This window comes from Dryobates pubescens, chromosome 27, assembly GCF_014839835.1.
Source record: "Dryobates pubescens isolate bDryPub1 chromosome 27, bDryPub1.pri, whole genome shotgun sequence".
Taxonomy (NCBI): Eukaryota; Metazoa; Chordata; class Aves; order Piciformes; family Picidae; genus Dryobates; species Dryobates pubescens.
In genome coordinates, this window is record NC_071638.1 from 6,032,620 (window position 1) to 6,050,396 (window position 17,777).

The following is a 17,777-nucleotide window of genomic DNA, read 5'->3' on the forward strand; positions in this document are numbered from 1 at the left end:
TATCATGATTAATTTCTGTCTCTCGTTGGCTGATAGTCAGTTTTAACAAGGCAGATTAAGTCATACACTGAATTTTGTGTATCACATCAGAAGGAAAAGCCCTAACTAAAGCCCAAATAAATGCTATTATAGTATACAAACTGGGACAATGTACAGTTCATACTCCTGACTGCATTTTCAGACCTAACATCTGCAGCTGAATGCTCTTGAACACAACTGCTCACACTGCTTGGGCATAGAAGTCTTTCACATCTACTCGTCTTCCTTGCCATAGGTCAGATCAAAGAACCAGACACAAACACTAAGTAGATCAGAAAAAAAATAATGGTGCTATTTCAGAATCACAACTAGTGAAAATAAAGTAGAAAATACAATACAAAACTATTTTGCAGCTATTGTCAAAGGCTGGCTCTTGTGTAAAGAGAAATAAAAGAAAATTCTCAGTGATATGCAGTCAAGACCCCAAAACAAGAAAGCCAGGAGCCAAACTTCTACAAGGCCTATGAGGAGAGGCTGAGGGAGCTGGGGTTGCTTAGCCTGGAGAAGAGGAGGCTCAGGGGAGACTTCCTTGCTCTCTACAACTACCTGAAAGGAGGTTGTAGCCAGGAGAGGGTTGGTCTCTTCTCCCAGGCAACCAGCACCAGAACAAGAGGACACAGTCTCAAGCTGCACCAGGGGAGGTTTAGGCTGGTTGTTAGAAATAATTCCTTCACAGCCATTGGAATGTGCTGCCCAGGGAGGTGGTGGAGTCATCATCACTGGAAGTGCTTGGGAAGAGACTGGATAGGGCACTTGGTGCCATGGTTTAGATAGTGTTGGACGATAGGTTGGACTTGATGATTGTGAAGGTCTTTTCCAACCTGGTTAATTCTATTCTATTCTATTCTATTCTATTCTATTCTATTCTATTCTATTCTATTCTATTCTATTCTATTCTATTCCATTCCATTCCATTCCATTCCATTCCATTCCATTCCATTCCAAGTTCAAGCATACAGGCGCAACATACTTAGCTAGGGATTTTTTTCCCATATGTATCTTGCAAAGGCAGAATACTGTGAGTTTGCTTACAGCTCACGTAGCAAGGCCAGGAAATGTCAGGACTTTCCTTTTTTTTTTAATACATTACCCAATAATCAGGATACTAAACAAGCATTCTGAAATAAAATGAATGCAGAACCATATGGTTAGCTCTGACTACCATCTTGCAGAGAAAAAAATTGCTCATGCTTCTCTCGTATACTACAGATGGTTCTGATGGACAGCATCATGCAAAGGAACATTTTTATTGCTGAGGAAAATGTGAACACAATTCTGAAAATCTATTTATAGAACATCTGCTTCTATTACACACAGGGATAGGAAACCAGAGAGTACCCTTCAAGAATTGCCATCTCTATTGTATATTCTGCTCCACGTGTTATCTGATCATGCAAACATCTTAGAAAGTGGAAAATCTATCTTTTGGCCAATGTAATGCTGGATCCGGACCCTTAAGACTCCATTTCCCTTTATCACTTTCTTCCTGGTTTCCAGAATTCTCATTTCTACCTTCAAAACAGAACCTTCTGTTACTTGACCTTTCTGTGCATCAGAAATTACGATTATTTTGTCTTCTAAACTTGGTAAGCCTGACTGCCTGGTCTTTTGAAGCAACAGTGGCCTTTGATAGTTGCGTAACAGAGACGCCTATCTCATCACTTGAACTCTATGGGCTGTTGGCTAGAGAGGAAAAGAAGCAAAACAAACCAAAAGCAAAAGAAACCAAAAGCAAAACAAGCCAAAAGCAAAACAAGCCAAAAGCAAACCAACCAAACAAAAAATAAGTCTAAGGAAATGAGTCCAACACCATGTTAACTTCACAATGGCAATTCCTGTTCATCTCAACTTTTTTCTTGTTAATGGATGATGTAAACCAATGAGTAATTTTAACTTATAGGCTTTAATTTGTAGCTTTCTTATGCCACAGGGCAATAATATCCAAAATGCTCAATGAAAGGTATCACAATATTGTCAAACAAAATTTTACTGCAAAATATGCCTATTTAGATTAAAATGACTCAGAATGATCTCTTCACAAAACATGTCTGTGACCATAATATTATGAATTTCAGTCTGTTCCCCCCTGAACTGAGAGGAAAGGATTCCAGCTCATTCTCCCTTCCCCTCCTCTTTGCCCTTTGCAAGAATTTAAATAGATTGCCATATCTGCTTTTACTGCTTACATTCCATTACACAAATAATCTGTTTTGGGGAAATGTAGACAGCACACATTTGCAGGCATTCCTGTTCTACATTCAGTTTCTACTAGTTTGCATAATTTTCTCTTTAGGGATTCTTACAAAAAGTGACAGGGGGATGGAAGTCTTTTTTTTTTACCCCCACCCCCCCAGCCATGAATTCCATCTGTTGTCATGGCACTGAACCCAGTGCTGAATAGCAGCCAGCATTGCTTTTGATGTTCTGTAGGATTAGTAGAGATGTCTGATGTTATTGTACAAGATTATTCCTAGGGATAGCTCCACCCGAGTTTTATGCAAAATGTTCCGTTGCTAAATTAATAAATAAATATGGATTGTCATCAAAGTTTGTATTCTGGGGGCATTTTCTTGGATCTTTACTGTTTCCATAATGGCTTATAGAAAGTTTTTGCACTTACTCTCATTTCTGCAAACACAAATCAAATGTGTGCAGCATTTTGTTAAGAGGCAGTTGAGAAATAACGTGGCCCATGAAGTATAACTGGTTATCTGCAAATGACAGAATGGAAAAGAAAAGAAAAGAAAAGAAAAGAAAAGAAAAGAAAAGAAAAGAAAAGAAAAGAAAAGAAAAGAAAAGAAAAGAAAAGAAAAGAAAAGAAAAGAAAAGAAAAGAAAAGAAAAGAAAAGAAAAGAAAAGAAAAGAAAAGAAAAGAAAAGAAAAGAAAAGAAAAGAAAAGAAAAGAAAAGACCAGGTTGGAAGAGACCTTCGAGATCATCACATCCCACCTATTATCCAACCCACCTAATCAACTAAACCATGGCACCAAACACCCCATCAAGTCTCCTCCAAAACACCTCCAGGGATGGTGACTCCACCACCTCCCCAGGCAGCCCATTCCCATGGCCACTCTCTCTGTGAAGAATTTCTTCCTAACATCCAGCCTAAACCTCCCCTGGTGCAGCTTGGGACTGTGTCCTCTTGTTCTGGTGCTGGCTGCCTGGGAGAAGAGACCAACCCTCACCTGGCTACAACATCCCGTCAGGTAGTTATAGACAGCAAGGAGGTCTCCCCTGAGCCTTCTCTTCTCCAGGCTAAGCAACCCCAGCTCCCTCAGCATCTCCTCACAGGGCTGTGCTCCAAACGGCTCACCAACTTTTGCCCTTCTCTGGACACGCTCCAGCAAGTCAACCTCCTTCCTAAACTGAGGGGCCCAGAACTGGACACAGTATGCAAGGTGTGGCCTAACCAGTGCAGAGTACAGGGGGAGAATCACCTCCCTGCTTCTCCTGGCCTCACTGTTCCTGATGCAGGCCAGGATGCCATTTGTCCTCTTGGCTGCCTGGGCACACTGCAGGCTCATGTTCAGCCTACCATCGACCAGTACCCCCAGGGTCCCTCTCTGCCTGGCTGCTCTCCAGCCGCTCTGACTCCAGCCTGTGGCACTGCATGGGGTTGTTGTGGCCAATGTGCAGAACCCAGCACTTAGATGTGTTAAATCTCATGCCCTTGGACTCTGCCCATCTGCCCAGCCTGTCGAGGTCCCTCTGCAGAGCCCTTCTACCCTCTAACAGATCAACTCCTGTCCCCAGCTTGGTGTTGTCTGCAAATGTACTGGTGATGGACTCAATCCCCTCATCCAGATCATCAATAAAGATGTTGAAGAGCATGGGGCCCAGCACTGATCCTTGGGGCACACCACTAGTGGATGTGGCACCATTCACCACCACTCTCTGGGCTTGGCGCTCCAGCCAGTTCCTAACTCAACGCAATGTGCTGCTGTCCAAGCTATGGGCTGTCAGCTTGGCCAGGAGTTTGCTGTGGGGGACAGTGTCAAAGGCCTTGCTGAGGTCCAGGTAGACTACATTGTAATCTTGCCTTGACCATACATCCTTCAGCAGGACTGAGAAAGAGATTACCACATCTGGAGATACAGGTGATAAGTATACCCTTGCTTTTCAATGAAGGGACAGACAAAAACAAACAACTCCTGAAACAGATACAGAATACCATATGTGGAGCTGCCCTGAGTGTGGGTGGGAGTCTCTTCTGCTGCTCCATAGTATAAAGAGGGTGGTAGAGCCCTGAAAGTGATGACTACAATGACCCCAGCTGAAGGTCATCAACTGTTTTCCAGGTTTTTATGTGCCACAAAGGATGGGGACAAACACAGAGGCCAGAAATCTGGAGTTCATTTGCAGGTTAGATTGAATTTCATCATAGTGAAAAATGTGTCCCTGGTATCATCAGCATTATTTAGTCTCTGCATTAAGCATTCAGTGTAGACTATACCATATAGATGCATGTCACCTGCAGCCTGTAAAATGAAAGACTGCCTTTTCATTAGTGATTTGATTTATAAAACACATCCTTTGTAGTCTCCCAGTGCATAGGTACAGCACCCCCAGCTGCAGATGAGCCCATGAGTTGCATGGTTGCATGGGTGCACATGTATTAGCAGCAGGGTCTATGAGCAAAATTGTTTTCATTTTTCAGTATCTTAGTCCTGTGGATTAGACTAAGCTGCCCTTCAGTAATCAGAATAGGGCCTTGTTCCATGTGCCCAAAGGGAAGAGTTTTGTCTAGTGAATATGTGTCATGATGTACAACCGTGTGAAATTTACCGTGGTTTTTTTTCCCCCAGTTGTTATTACCTTATTTAGCCTATAGATAAGATATCACTGCAGGAGGAACACAGAGATCCAGGGCCAAAATTATTCTGCCCCTCTCCAGGACTCTCCTTGGCCACTGAAACATTTATCCTCCTTCTTCAGAAGATCAAAGAGCTAGTCCTTTTTCACGAAAGACACAGAAAAAGATACTGATGCACCCTTTCCCCCAGTGTTTTAGTAGACTACACAGTATTATTTGCATTTTATTTAGATTTGCACTGCACTGAGAATATCTTCAGAGAGAGTAACCTCATTGATAAAAAGCATAATTGTCTAAGCTGTGTCAGTCATGCTGATAGATGCTGTAGATATCTAGGTATTACGGTGCTCAGTACTGTCAGATAGAGCTTGAAGAACAGCATAAGTTTATATATATAATGAAGCTGGGAGCAAACAGCAATTAATATGTACTGTTAACATGTTTTCAAAAAGTGGCAGGAAGCCCACTGAGCTCTATTCTAGCAATGCATCCCCAGAAAGTTTGAGAGAGAACCTGTTTTCCAAACACAGAGTGATAGCAAGACAGCCAGATTATGAAGCCTTTACTGAAGTTGTTGAGCAGCTACACATCAAGTTTCCTTTGACTTCAACTTCTCATTAGCATGAGAAAGAGTTGCACAGTTTGGCCTTTAGCACAATAGCAGGCTTTAAACAATACACATTTGTCAATTTTCAGCTGGAGCCACATCTCACTAATTCTATTCAGACTACCTCGTTAAAAAAATACTCTATAAATAAAGTACCTGCATGGTGTTTTTTCTATGTGCTTGTGTACACAGAGGGGTGAAATCCTGGTCAGTTTAGAGAATAGAAGTTTAACTTCTAGTCTAAGATTGAAAAACAAAAAAAGCAGTGCTACTGTCTGCTGCAATTTCTTCTTCAAACAGAGAGCAAATTTTTGTGAACCTCAAGATTCAGATTCAGTTTCTGAAATGGGCACAGATTCCACAGGTATTGCAACATATTTCTTACGTTTCTTTTTTTTTATAGAGAAGAGAAATAACATAAGTGTTATCAACAACTGAATGTTCTTGGGCAAAAACATTCCTTCCATAAGTTTTCTCTAGGAGAGAAATCTGTTTCTTGGCAAAAATAAACTACAGAGAGGTTTTCTTCTCTCAGTGCTATTAATAATTACTTCCTCAATTTATGAGGATTTCAGAATTACATGATGTAGATGAGTTCTTTAAAGCTTTTTAGGCAATGAAAGGGAAGGTGCTGATCCAAGAACTCTTTTTTTATACATAAATTCTGAAACTATTATGTATGTCAGAGGAATTACACATCAGAGCCTGAATGTGTATTGGGATAGTCAAACATTTCAGGGCAAACTTTCAGGGCCCTCAGCTATTTCAGTAACCCTGTGTTTTAACACGTAAACACAATTCAAGTCTATTTTGTCTTTTGAGGACTTCACACCTTGACTACTGTGTCCAGTTCTGGGCCCCTCAATATAAGAAGGACATTGAGACACTTGAATCTGTCCAGAGAAGGGCAACGAGGCTGGGGAGAGGCCTCGAGCACAAGCCCTACAAGGAGAGGCTAAGGGAGCTGGGGTTGTTTAGCCTGGAGAAGAGGAGGCTCAGGGGAGACCTTATTGCTCTCTACAACTACCTGAAGGGAGGTTGTAGCCAGGTGGGGGTTGGTCTCTTCTCCCAGGCAATCAGCACCAGAACAAGAGGACACAGTCTCAAGCTGTGCCAGGGGAAGTTTAGGCTCGAGGTGAGGAGAAAGTTCTTCACAGAGAGAGTTGTTAGCCATTGGAATGTGCTGCCCAGGGAGGTGGTGGAGTCATCGTCCCTGGAGGTGTTCAAGAGGGGATTGGACATGGCACTTGGTGCCATGGTTTAGATACTGGAGCAAAGAATAATCCCAGTTTCAGGGCTGGGATGGGCTAGGTAACATATCTTATATGTTTGATGCTATAGGTTTTAATCATTACAACAGTGTTTTTCCTCACTTTCTCACTTGTTGCTCTTAAAGAACAACAATATGTCTCACTGTGTGTATAGAATCATAGAATCATTAAGGCTGGACCTTTAGAATCATCAAGTCCAAATGTAACCCAACCTAAATACCATGACCTCTAAACTAAATCCTGAAGCACCACATCTACATGCTTCTTGAACCCCTCCAAGGATGGTGAGTCTACCACCTCCCTGGGCAGCCTGTTCCAATGCCTCACCACTCTATCAGTAAAGAAGTTTTTTCCAATGTTCAGTCTAAACCTCCCCTTAAATTCATCTCATCCTATCACTAGTTACTTGGGAGAAGAGACAAACACCAGCTTCCCTGCAACCTCCTTTCGTGTAGTTGTAGAGAGCAATAAGATCTCCCCTTAGCCTTATCTTCTCCAGACTAAACAACCCCAGTCCCCTCACCAGCTTCACCGTTCTTCTCTAGACACACTCCAGGAATTCAGTGTCTATCCTATATTGTGGTGCCCAGAAACAAACACAATAATTAAGCTGTGCAATCTGGCTTTCAAAGACATTTGTTTCGCACCTGGGCTTTCCAAAGGCAGAATGAAGCAACAGCATTTAATAAAAGCATAAGGGCAGCACCAATTCTACTAACAATGTCCAAGCTGAACAAGAGTCTCCAAGTACCAAAGAAAATGAACCTGTAGTACACAAATGTATTTTACAAAGTATAGAAAATAGATTAAGCCATGAGCCTTCATAAATAGGAGAGTTGTACCACTAAATCCACCAGAGGCCAGGATTTCAACCTGTCGGCATCCCATTAAAGATCTATAAACTCTCTCCTCCATATAATCTGAACTTGAGTTGTCCTCATAAACAGGGACAATGTTCTTTTTCTGTAAGGACTCAATATTCTTATCTGAATGGAAATGAAGACAGATTTAGAGTGGGAAGATATAGTTCTACAGCGCTGTCAATCCCACGCCTAAAACTCCACACTGTGCATTTTTACCGATAGACTCTGGGACTAGACAAAAAGCATCTTGTCCTCACAGATCCTGCCCATGTCATACCCCACCTGAACCCTGTGAGAATATTCCTCACAAGGAGGGGGTTATGTGGTGGTCATATAGAATAATCTGGGAAATACTAAGAGGAGAAAGGCCATGTATATTTTCAGAGGCCAGGCTTGACCTAGAGGCAACACTGCAAAGCTATAGTTTTAGTGAAAGTTAACTAACATCTGTGGGAAAGATATAAGAGGGACAATGGCATTTGAACCCTTTTGTCTTTTTAATTTTACACAGTACAGTTCATAAAATCCACCCATTCCACCACAGAATAACCTATGGGCTTCCCAGAATCATTCGTATCAAGTCCTATGATAGGACTTGATACGGACTAGTTCAATGATTCAAGTATAAAATAAATTAAGTTTTAATTTTTGAACAGACCCAGAGCACACCTATTACAAAGGGCAGGTGCATTAGTGCCACATTTTAAAGCACAGTGGTTAATGCTTCTGCAGAGTTTCATGGTCAGTTGACAAGTATGTCACCCGTGCATGCCCCAGAAATGTAGGGAGGGCAAAGCAGCTGGGAGAAGAAAACCTTCTGTTGTTCATTGCCCTGAACACAAAGAAACTGAATGCACAATATTTCAGATGTGGTCCTTTGTTACCCATGTATGGCAAGAAACTCCCAAACTGTTCTTTCAGGGAAAAGCCAAGATGTTTTATTGCTGCTGCACATTTGTTTCCTGGGGCAATTGGACTTAACCCAGCACCGCATGATTTGGGTTACAAAAAGTAACGAATATCGTGACAAACATGCTTGCCAGCATCATAAACTGGTGGTAATATTTATCTTCATCTTAATTAAAAAGAAAGAAATATTAGAGATGTGAGGCTGTTTTCTGGTATGTGGGAGAAAACTGTACATTTTCAGTTGATTTGAGAAGTTGAGAAGCTGACATAGGTTTTATCTCAAACTTTGATGGGAAGCTTTCACCATGTACTGTAGAAATGTGGGAAAGGGACCTATTTTTCAATGTCTTACCTCTTCCAGTCTGGCAATTTGCCATACCTTTACACACAGCAAGATTTTTAAGGCTGCTGCCAACTCGGGACAGTTAGCAGATATAGAGAAGCCTTAACAAGACTGACTGTCCAGCTCGGCGCCACTCAGGGTGAACTGCAGAAGCAACTTACGCCGCTGTGGCTACTGCTGGTGGTAGAGAAAGAACCGTGCAATTCTTTCTCAGATTCTTCAGGTTTATTTATTTATTTTTATCCATACTTTTGCCTGTTGATAGAGCCTGAAAGCTAATCTGAGATTATGAAGTTTAAAAAAAATGAAAAAGTAAGAATAGTGTGGGAGCTTGCTGTACTACAGACACACACACACAATCCTCCCTTCTCTCTTCCCTCCCCTGTTAAAAGTCACATCTTGCACCTCAAAGGTTGGAGGGTATTTTGGTATATTCATAAATCACTCAGGGGATGAACGAGCTTATTTGTTCCAAATGATAAAAGTTCAAAGTATTTCACTTATGCTAACAGTTCATTAATGTAGCCACTCATGTGTGCAAATCTCACTTATTAATCCTCCCTGTCTCCTTCTAATAACAATTTAGCTAAATAGGAGATGTTTCAACAAGGTTATTCATACCTTCACATATAATTGCTTTAGCTATAGGTATTAAGATCTTGATAATAATCTTCCTTTTCACAAAGTCTTTAATCTAAATAGAGCCTGGGAGTGCCACACACTGCACTAGGTGCTGCACAGCCTACATTTGTCTGCAGTACTAAGCTGTCTGCAGAGTTCTTATCCCCAAAGTCCTTGTGTGAGTAGAGGAGCACTACTATCTTTCCTGAGCAGACAGAAACCCGTAGAGTGGAAAAACAAAGAAGTAGAACTGGGGAAAGCATGAATCTTTCTTTCAAAGTTTTGTTGGTCTGCCCTTGAACCCTCAGAAATTGCCAAAGATTTCCACAAGCCTGAATCTCATCACAGGAGGAACTTTGGGTTTGGAGACTTTTTTGAACTTGACTCATGTTAGCTTCATTTGTTGCCAGCAGTTTCTTTCACTGGACAAGTGAACAGCCACTTGCCATCCACCCCTCTCCATGGTCTCATTTAGATCTACAGAGCTTGACTGTAGGTTGTCTCTTTTCCCGACAGAGGAATACCAGACTCTTTTTTTCTTCAAATTCCTCAAATATGCTCCTCACCATCTACCTCACCCTTGATCTCCTTGGTTGTTCTTCTGAGAAAAATAAAAAAGATTAAAACTGGGGTCATGCACCTATATAGTGAGGAAAGCCTAAACAAAAAAAAAAGGATCCTAGTGATTCATTTTGTATTCAGTTTTAGAAGTAGCATTTATAGAGTGGAATAAGTAATGCTCTCTGTTTAGTTCTCTATTTGTTTTCTAATAATTATAAAGAATATTTTTGCCTCTTTTTTTTTACATGTACCAAGTACATATGAAAATGAGCTAATATTTTCATAGAACTATCTATCATAACTCAAATTTTCACTCCTGAGTGGCAATAGCAATCACAGATTTTGTCATTTTTCCTAGGATTTGACAGGTTGGACTTGATGATCCTTGAGGTCCTTTCCAACCCTGATTGATTCTATGATTCTTTTAGAATCACAGAATCATAGAATCAGTCAGGGTTGGAAGGGACCACAAGGATCATCTAGTTCCAACCCTCCTGCCATGGGCAGGGACACCTCACACTAGATCAGGCTGGCCAGAGCTTCATACAGTCTGGTCTTAAATACCTCCAGGGATGGGGCCTCAACCACCTCCCTGGACAATTCCAGGGCTTCACCGCTCTCACGGTGAAAAACTTCTTCCTCACATCCAGTCTAAATCTCCCCACCTCCAGCTTCATTCCATTCCCCCTAGTCCTATCACTTCCTGATATCCTGAGAAGTCCCTCCTCAGCCTTCCTGTAGACCCCCTTCAGATACTGGTCAGAAAAGACCTCTAAGAAGTTTGAGTCCCACTTTTACTCCAAGACCAACATGGCCATTAAACCATGTCCTGAAGTGCTATATCCACATGTTTCTTGAACACCTCCGGGGATGATGACTCCCTTGGAAACCTATTCCAATGCCTGACCACTCTTTCCATAAAGAATATTTTCCTAGTATCCAATCTAAACCTCCCCTGGCACAATTTCAGGCCATTTCCTCTCATATGTCACCTGATATTAGGGAGAAGAGACTGACTGCTCACCTCACTACAACCTCCTTGCGGGTAACTGCAGACAGCAATGAGGTCTAAGTTGCTTTTAATTCCAGTTAAAGTGAAATGTACCCTCTAAAAGAGGTACAATGGACTTTAAGCTAAAAAATGGGGGGGGGGGGGGGGGGGAGGGGAATTATAAGCATACGTTTAAGTGCCTATGCTGTGTTTCATTTGCTGCACTAAAGTGTTCCTACCATTTGATATGCATTATTTGAAAACTCCTCCATGCAGCATCATCAACATTTACCCAAGCATGATGATCATGACAAATTGTTCTGGGGACTTCATATTTGTTTGTTTGTTTACTATTAAATAGGCTACTGCTAAAGACTGCCACACACATGGGAACTGTCTGTTGACCCTGCATGATCAAATGTTTGAGTCTATGCATTCCTTTAAAGATAGCTTAAGCATGCACTGGAGTTTTCCATTTTGGCTTGTTGCTTTTTTAGGTATACATTTGGTTTTAACTCATCTGAATTTCCTGTCACGACATACAGTGTCTTTAAAAAGGAAGCAGAAGAGAAAGAGCCTTTTAATCATTAACATCACTGATAACAGTGCCTCATTCTGCAGTTACTGGATTGAAAGAATCTTCTGCACTGGGATAGAAACTGTTTCTTTTCACTCTGTGATGAGTGCTTTACCAGCAGTAAGAGCCAGAGGGGAAGGGGGACCCATAAAATTGTTACTCTTAGACATAGTTGGCTGCATGGGGAACATGAAAGATGATGGGCTTCTTACATGTCTGTGGTGGGTTGAAAATTTCCCCCAATATAAAATTGCCAGACCAGCTCAGGGGAAGCAAATGAAGCTGTATTTACAAGCAAAACTACAATCTAGAAATAAAATACAATGAATATGTACAAAATACACAATATTTACATATATGTACAATATATAAACAATATAAGAACCCCTCCTGGACAAACCAGGGGGCTACTAATAGCTTCCCCACTCCAAGCTCCCTTTCCTACCCCTGTACACATGGGACAAGAGAAAGCGCAGAGTTGTTTGTTAATACTCAGCCACAACAAAGCAATGCAGCCAAGGTCAGCAAAGACAACAGAAGCCAGAGCTAGTATTTGCTAAACCAAAGGAAGCAAAAAGAGAGAAAGTTAGTATAAGGACTATCGTGTGTTGGTAGTCTGTCCAGTGGGATTATTTAGAACTTGTAATTATTTTCCTCCTTTTTTCACCCAGTGGTGATTTATTTTACATTCTACTACTTTCTGTTCAAGATCTGTGGAAAATTTTCAAGGCACAGCCTAAAACTTCCACACACATCTCAAAGTGGAGGGCCAAATTCAGTGCCTGAAGAGGTCACAGAAAAGTTGGGAGAGGCCCTGTACCAGGACACCACTGTTCCTGACTTCTACCTGCCCTCCACAGAAAGATGAGTAAAAATAAGACCTCACAGAAGGTTACACTACCCTGTGCTTAGGGACTGTGGAGGAATCTGATGTTAAATAATTCACTCCTGTCTATTCCTCATTTATCATTTCAGAGGTTAGCCTTATCTGTCTCTGTGGGAAACTACTGTGTTGCTAACAGGTAACTATGCAGCGAGATGATGTGCTGGTGTGGTCATAGCTGTGCTTTGTGTTCCAAAAATTTCCATTTAATAATCCAAGCAGAAATTAATAGGAAAGCTAAATAGGAGTATGAAATACTATTTTCATTTTCTCTGTTGCTGCATAGCAGGAAGAAAAATAACCAAATGGCCCTAGAGGCATATCCATTTGTCTAGAATATATGAAGGGTTTATTTCTCATATTCTACAACCACTCTGCTCAGTAAATAGTGGAGTTAGAAAGTTGTTCTTAGGCAGATTTAACAATGGGCAGCTGTTCTGGCACTAAAAGAAACAGCTAAGTATAGACTGATTTTGCCCGAAGAGAGAGATTTTTATACAGAGATCTTCAAGATCAGCTGATAAAGCTGGAGAGAAAATGGTATCAGAGATATCTAGCCCACAGATTTCATCACATCATCTGCTTTGCCAGAAGATACGGTATTGAAGCCTCTTCCAAGATCAGGCCAAACAGATAGATGCCTAAAAACACAGGTGTAAACATGCTATCTTTAGTACATCTAGCAGCCCTGCTCTTTTCTACAGGTTCTTTTAGAGATTTAAAATAATAGAACACATGAAAAGATTTGGTCTGTTGCCTAGCTCTTCCTAAGGGTCTGTTGGTACCTGGCTGCTATCAAACTGTCAAGATCTTTTCCTGAGATGATAATGCACACCATCTATTGTCCTCTGACTTAGCCTTGAAAAGCAGTTGAGTTACATCACTTATTTAGCAAAGGGCCAAAGAGGTTCGATGTCACCTTTTTTCTTGCCTGTGTTCTTGGAGGCAACTGAAATGGGAAAGCAATGCCCCTGACCAATTTAAAACCCGAAAGTAACAACTACTTTACACAGAGTGCAAAAAATGGAACTCCCTAAAAATGTGGCCAAAAGAATCTTTATTCATTCTTTAATACATGACATGCAAAAAATGTGGTAGACAAAAATACTGAGTCGAGTTTAATTTTTTTATCTTAATGTTCCAAGAAAAAGGGTTTGAGATTCTATGCTAATACCCCTCCATCCAATATTTAATGCTCATGGTAAAAAGTTCTCTGAAAAAACCCAGTATTCTAACTTCAACATGACACTTAATTTTGGATATTAGTATCCTATAATGTACATGAATGATATTCCTAATTGTGATAGCTATGTGGCCAGCAGGAGCAGGGAGGTCATTCTGCCCCTGTACACTGCACTGGTTAGGCCACACCTTGAGTACTGTGTCCAGTTCTGGGGCCCTCAGTTTAAGAAAGATGTTGACTTGCCAGAGAAGGGCAACAAAACTGGGAAGGGGTTTGGAGCACAAGCCCTATGAGGAGAGGATGAGGGAGCTGGGATTGTTTAGCCTGGAGAAGAGGAGGCTCAGGGGAGACCTTATTGCTGTCTACAACTACCTGAAGGGAGGCTGTAGACAGGTGGGGGCTGGTCTCTTCTCCCAGGCAACCAGCACCAGAACAAGAGGACACAGTCTCAAGCTACACCAGGGGAGGTTTAGACTGGAGGTTAGGAAGAAATTCTTCACAGAGTGATTGCCCATTGGAATGGACTGCCTGGGGAGGTGGTGGAGTCGCCATCATGGAGGTGTGTAGGAGGAGACTTGATGGGGTGCTTGGTGCCATGGTTTAGTTGATTAGATGGTGTTGGATGATAGGTTGGACACAATGATCTCAAAGGACTCTTCCAACCTGGTTTATTCTATTCCATTCTATTCCATTCCATTCCATTCCATTCCATTCCATTCCATTCCATTCCATTCCATTCCATTCCATTCCATTCCATTCTATTCTATCCTATTCTATTGCCAGGACAACATACTTTTTTTGCACTCATCTTTTTAATGTTTTGAATTTACATGATTTCCCCAGTAAATTAGAAACTAAAGATGGAATTCCACCAGATTCTTTCCTAACATACTGTAGTACCATACCTATCAAGACACACTGGTGGTACAGCCTTCATACAGGAAAGAGAAAAGAAATAAAAGCTGCATGTAAACCCCAAAATATATTTGACAAATATCAAAGACAGCAGTGAAAATGAAAACATTTGCCAGGAGAGCAGCAGAAGAAAAATGCAACAAGAAATTGACATTACTCTCAAAAAACCACAAGCACTCAAAACAAACTAGAGAAAAAAAAAGCTGAACAAGACACAGAATGACTCACTCCGGGAAATAACACAATCATCACAATACACAGGAAAATATACTATCAACACCAAACAGGGGTACATTTAGACTGAGAAAAATGTAATGACAAAAAGAGCAGTTTTGAAGAAAATACCTGAGATCAGATAAAAGAGGAAAAAGAGGCTGAAAACTGAAGATTTTTGGTGTTTTTTTTTACAAAAAGACTTATCAAAAGGGGGAAATGTTAACACAGACCCTAAAGAGGGACCAGTTTCTCCTCAAGACTTGCTAATGTTCCACAGAAGGACAAGTAGAAATAGTATGTAATGAAAGAGAAACTTACAGCAATCAAAATAAGCCAAAAATTCATTGCTAGGTCATCTATAAGAACAATTCATTTTAATGACATGGAAATCTGGACTGTTAAGTACAACTCCTTTTCATATTTGCTTATCATGTTGTGGCTTATTTTATACTTCATCTAGAATAAAGCAGCAGTAGTAATAGAAATCATGTCATAAAGCTAGTAAATTGATTTGCTTGACAGATTTCCAAATTAATTTAGTGAGTTCGACTTCATGGAGAAGAAGCAAAAGCATCAAGACATGCCAGCTAAAGGTAAAGATGAACAGTGTCACCTTACCACAGCCAAGCATTTCCTACACTAGAGAGTGATCTCCTGCACCAAACGTGCTTCAGTGTAAGAACCAAGAGGGTATTGCAGGAACTAGCCTCTGGCCTGGTGTTTTTTTTCAAACCATTGACACTCATTCAAGGTACCTGTAAAATACTACCACATCAGGATATTAACATTTGATTCTTATTCTGACCACTGAAAGGCCAGAGAAGAACCTTCTATTCTATTCTATTCTATTCTATTCTATTCTATTCTATTCTATTCTATTCTATTCTATTCTATTCTATTCTATCCCATTCCATTCCATTCCATTCCATTCCATTCCATTCCATTCCATTCCATTCCATCCATATTATCTTTATAGTACAAGGTATAAAACCACAGATGAGTAAGATAGCACAGACATTTGTGATCATGTTTTAAGGAGAGAAAATAAAATAAAATAAAATAAAATAAAATAAAATAAAATAAAATAAAATAAAAGAAAAGAAAAGAAAAGAAGAGAAAAGAAAACAGAAGAGAAAAGAAAAGAAAAGAAGAGAAGAGAAAAGAAGAGAAAAGAAAAGAAGAGAAAAGAAAAGAGATGAAAAGAAAAGAGATGAAAAGAAAAGAAAAAAGAAAAGAAAAGAAAAGAAAAGAAAAGAAAAGAAAAGAAAAGAAAAGAAAAGAAAAGAAAAGAAAAGAAAAGAAAAGAAAAGAAAAGAAAAGAAAAGAAAAGAAAAGAAGGAAAGGAAATAGAAATAGAAATAGAAATAGAAATAGAAATAGAAATAGAAATAGAAATAGAAATAGAAATAGAAATAGAAATAGAAATAGAAATAGAAATAGAAATAGAAATAGAAATAGAAATAGAAATAGAAATTAACCAGGTTGGAAAAGACCTTCGAGATCATCAAGTCCAACCCATCACCCAACACCATCTAATCAACTAAACCATGGCACCAAGTGCCTCATCCAGTCTTTTCTTACCTTGATGGAGATCAAATGATGGAGAGCCTAACATGTTCACTGGTGATTTGTCCTAAAGATTTCTCATTCACCTTCTAAAACATTAGTGTTTGAAGTGAAAGTGACCCCCGACCATAACAACCGTGTCAGGACCAGACTCTCCGTGTGTAATAATTTACTGCAGAAAATAAGGAAATAGTTGTGCCATCTGTGAACACTGTGCTCGCCCTTCTGTGTGAGTGCATTCATGAGGGTTAACCCTGTAAGAAAGGGAGCACACTAAAGCTTTTCCAGCACCTACCTAAGTAGGTAACCATGTCAGCAGCAGTAAGAGATGATCCTTTAGCCTTGTCAGTCACAAAGCTTTAGCTATTCCCAAGAACCTAGAGACGAAGAGGCACCAAACTGCTTAGTAGTCCCCACCAGGAGTGGAAGGGGAATTTGGAAGCTGCTGCAAGTTTGTGTGTAGTCACCAGCAACACAACTGAATTGTGTATACCTACCAGCTTGAGACAAAAGCCTAGTGGTGGTACAGTCCAACAGCCATGCATTACACATGTAAGCAGGCAGTGGCTTTATACCGTATGATGATCTTTGAGGTGTTTTCCAACCTTATTGATTCTATGATTCTATGATACCTACATATATTGCTGTTCAATATTGCACCATTCTTACTCCCACATAGAAACTAAGCCAATTGCCAAATGGTGTTGCAGTTTCTCTCAAATAGATTACCCACAATCAATAGTATGCATATGTTTACCAGTGTGTTTGTGCATGTTTGCATGTGTATGGACTTTGAAATCACTGCAGTTGTTTTCTGGCATCTGGATTCTTTCAATAACATGAAAATCAACTGACTAAAATCTTTAACACTATTTTCCCTTAGGACAATCCTAAAATAGCTTCTTAGTGGTGGAGCTCAGCACATGGAACATGTTTCCTCCCATGACACTAAAAGTCCATTTAACAAGAACTGTCATTCAAAGCTAATCCTTCTCTTAATGAACCAACTTCTAGTGTATGAAAACTGTAGAACCCTGAAAGATGCTGACCTTACATGGAAAGATAGGTCTGCAGTCTGCTTTCCAAATACAATCAACTGCTTGAGCATCTCAGCACTTTCTCCTCTAGCTTTTGTTCACTCAGAAATTTCAAATTTGCATCACATCCAGATAGTTCACAATGTCCCACACAGAGAGGCAGAGCAAGCAGACATCGGAATGAAAAGCACGGGAATCTTTCCTTTCTTTTGCTTGAAGGACGAGCTGGCAGCAGTGGCTTCTGTGCCTTAGGACTAAGAGGCCTGGTAGAGCAGGGTACCTATAAAGTACAAAGTGTGTTTACACTTAAGCTGTCTACGATTAAAAGTCGCATCACATCCGTGCTGAGCAGACAGTTTTGGCTCTATGAGAACAGTACCACA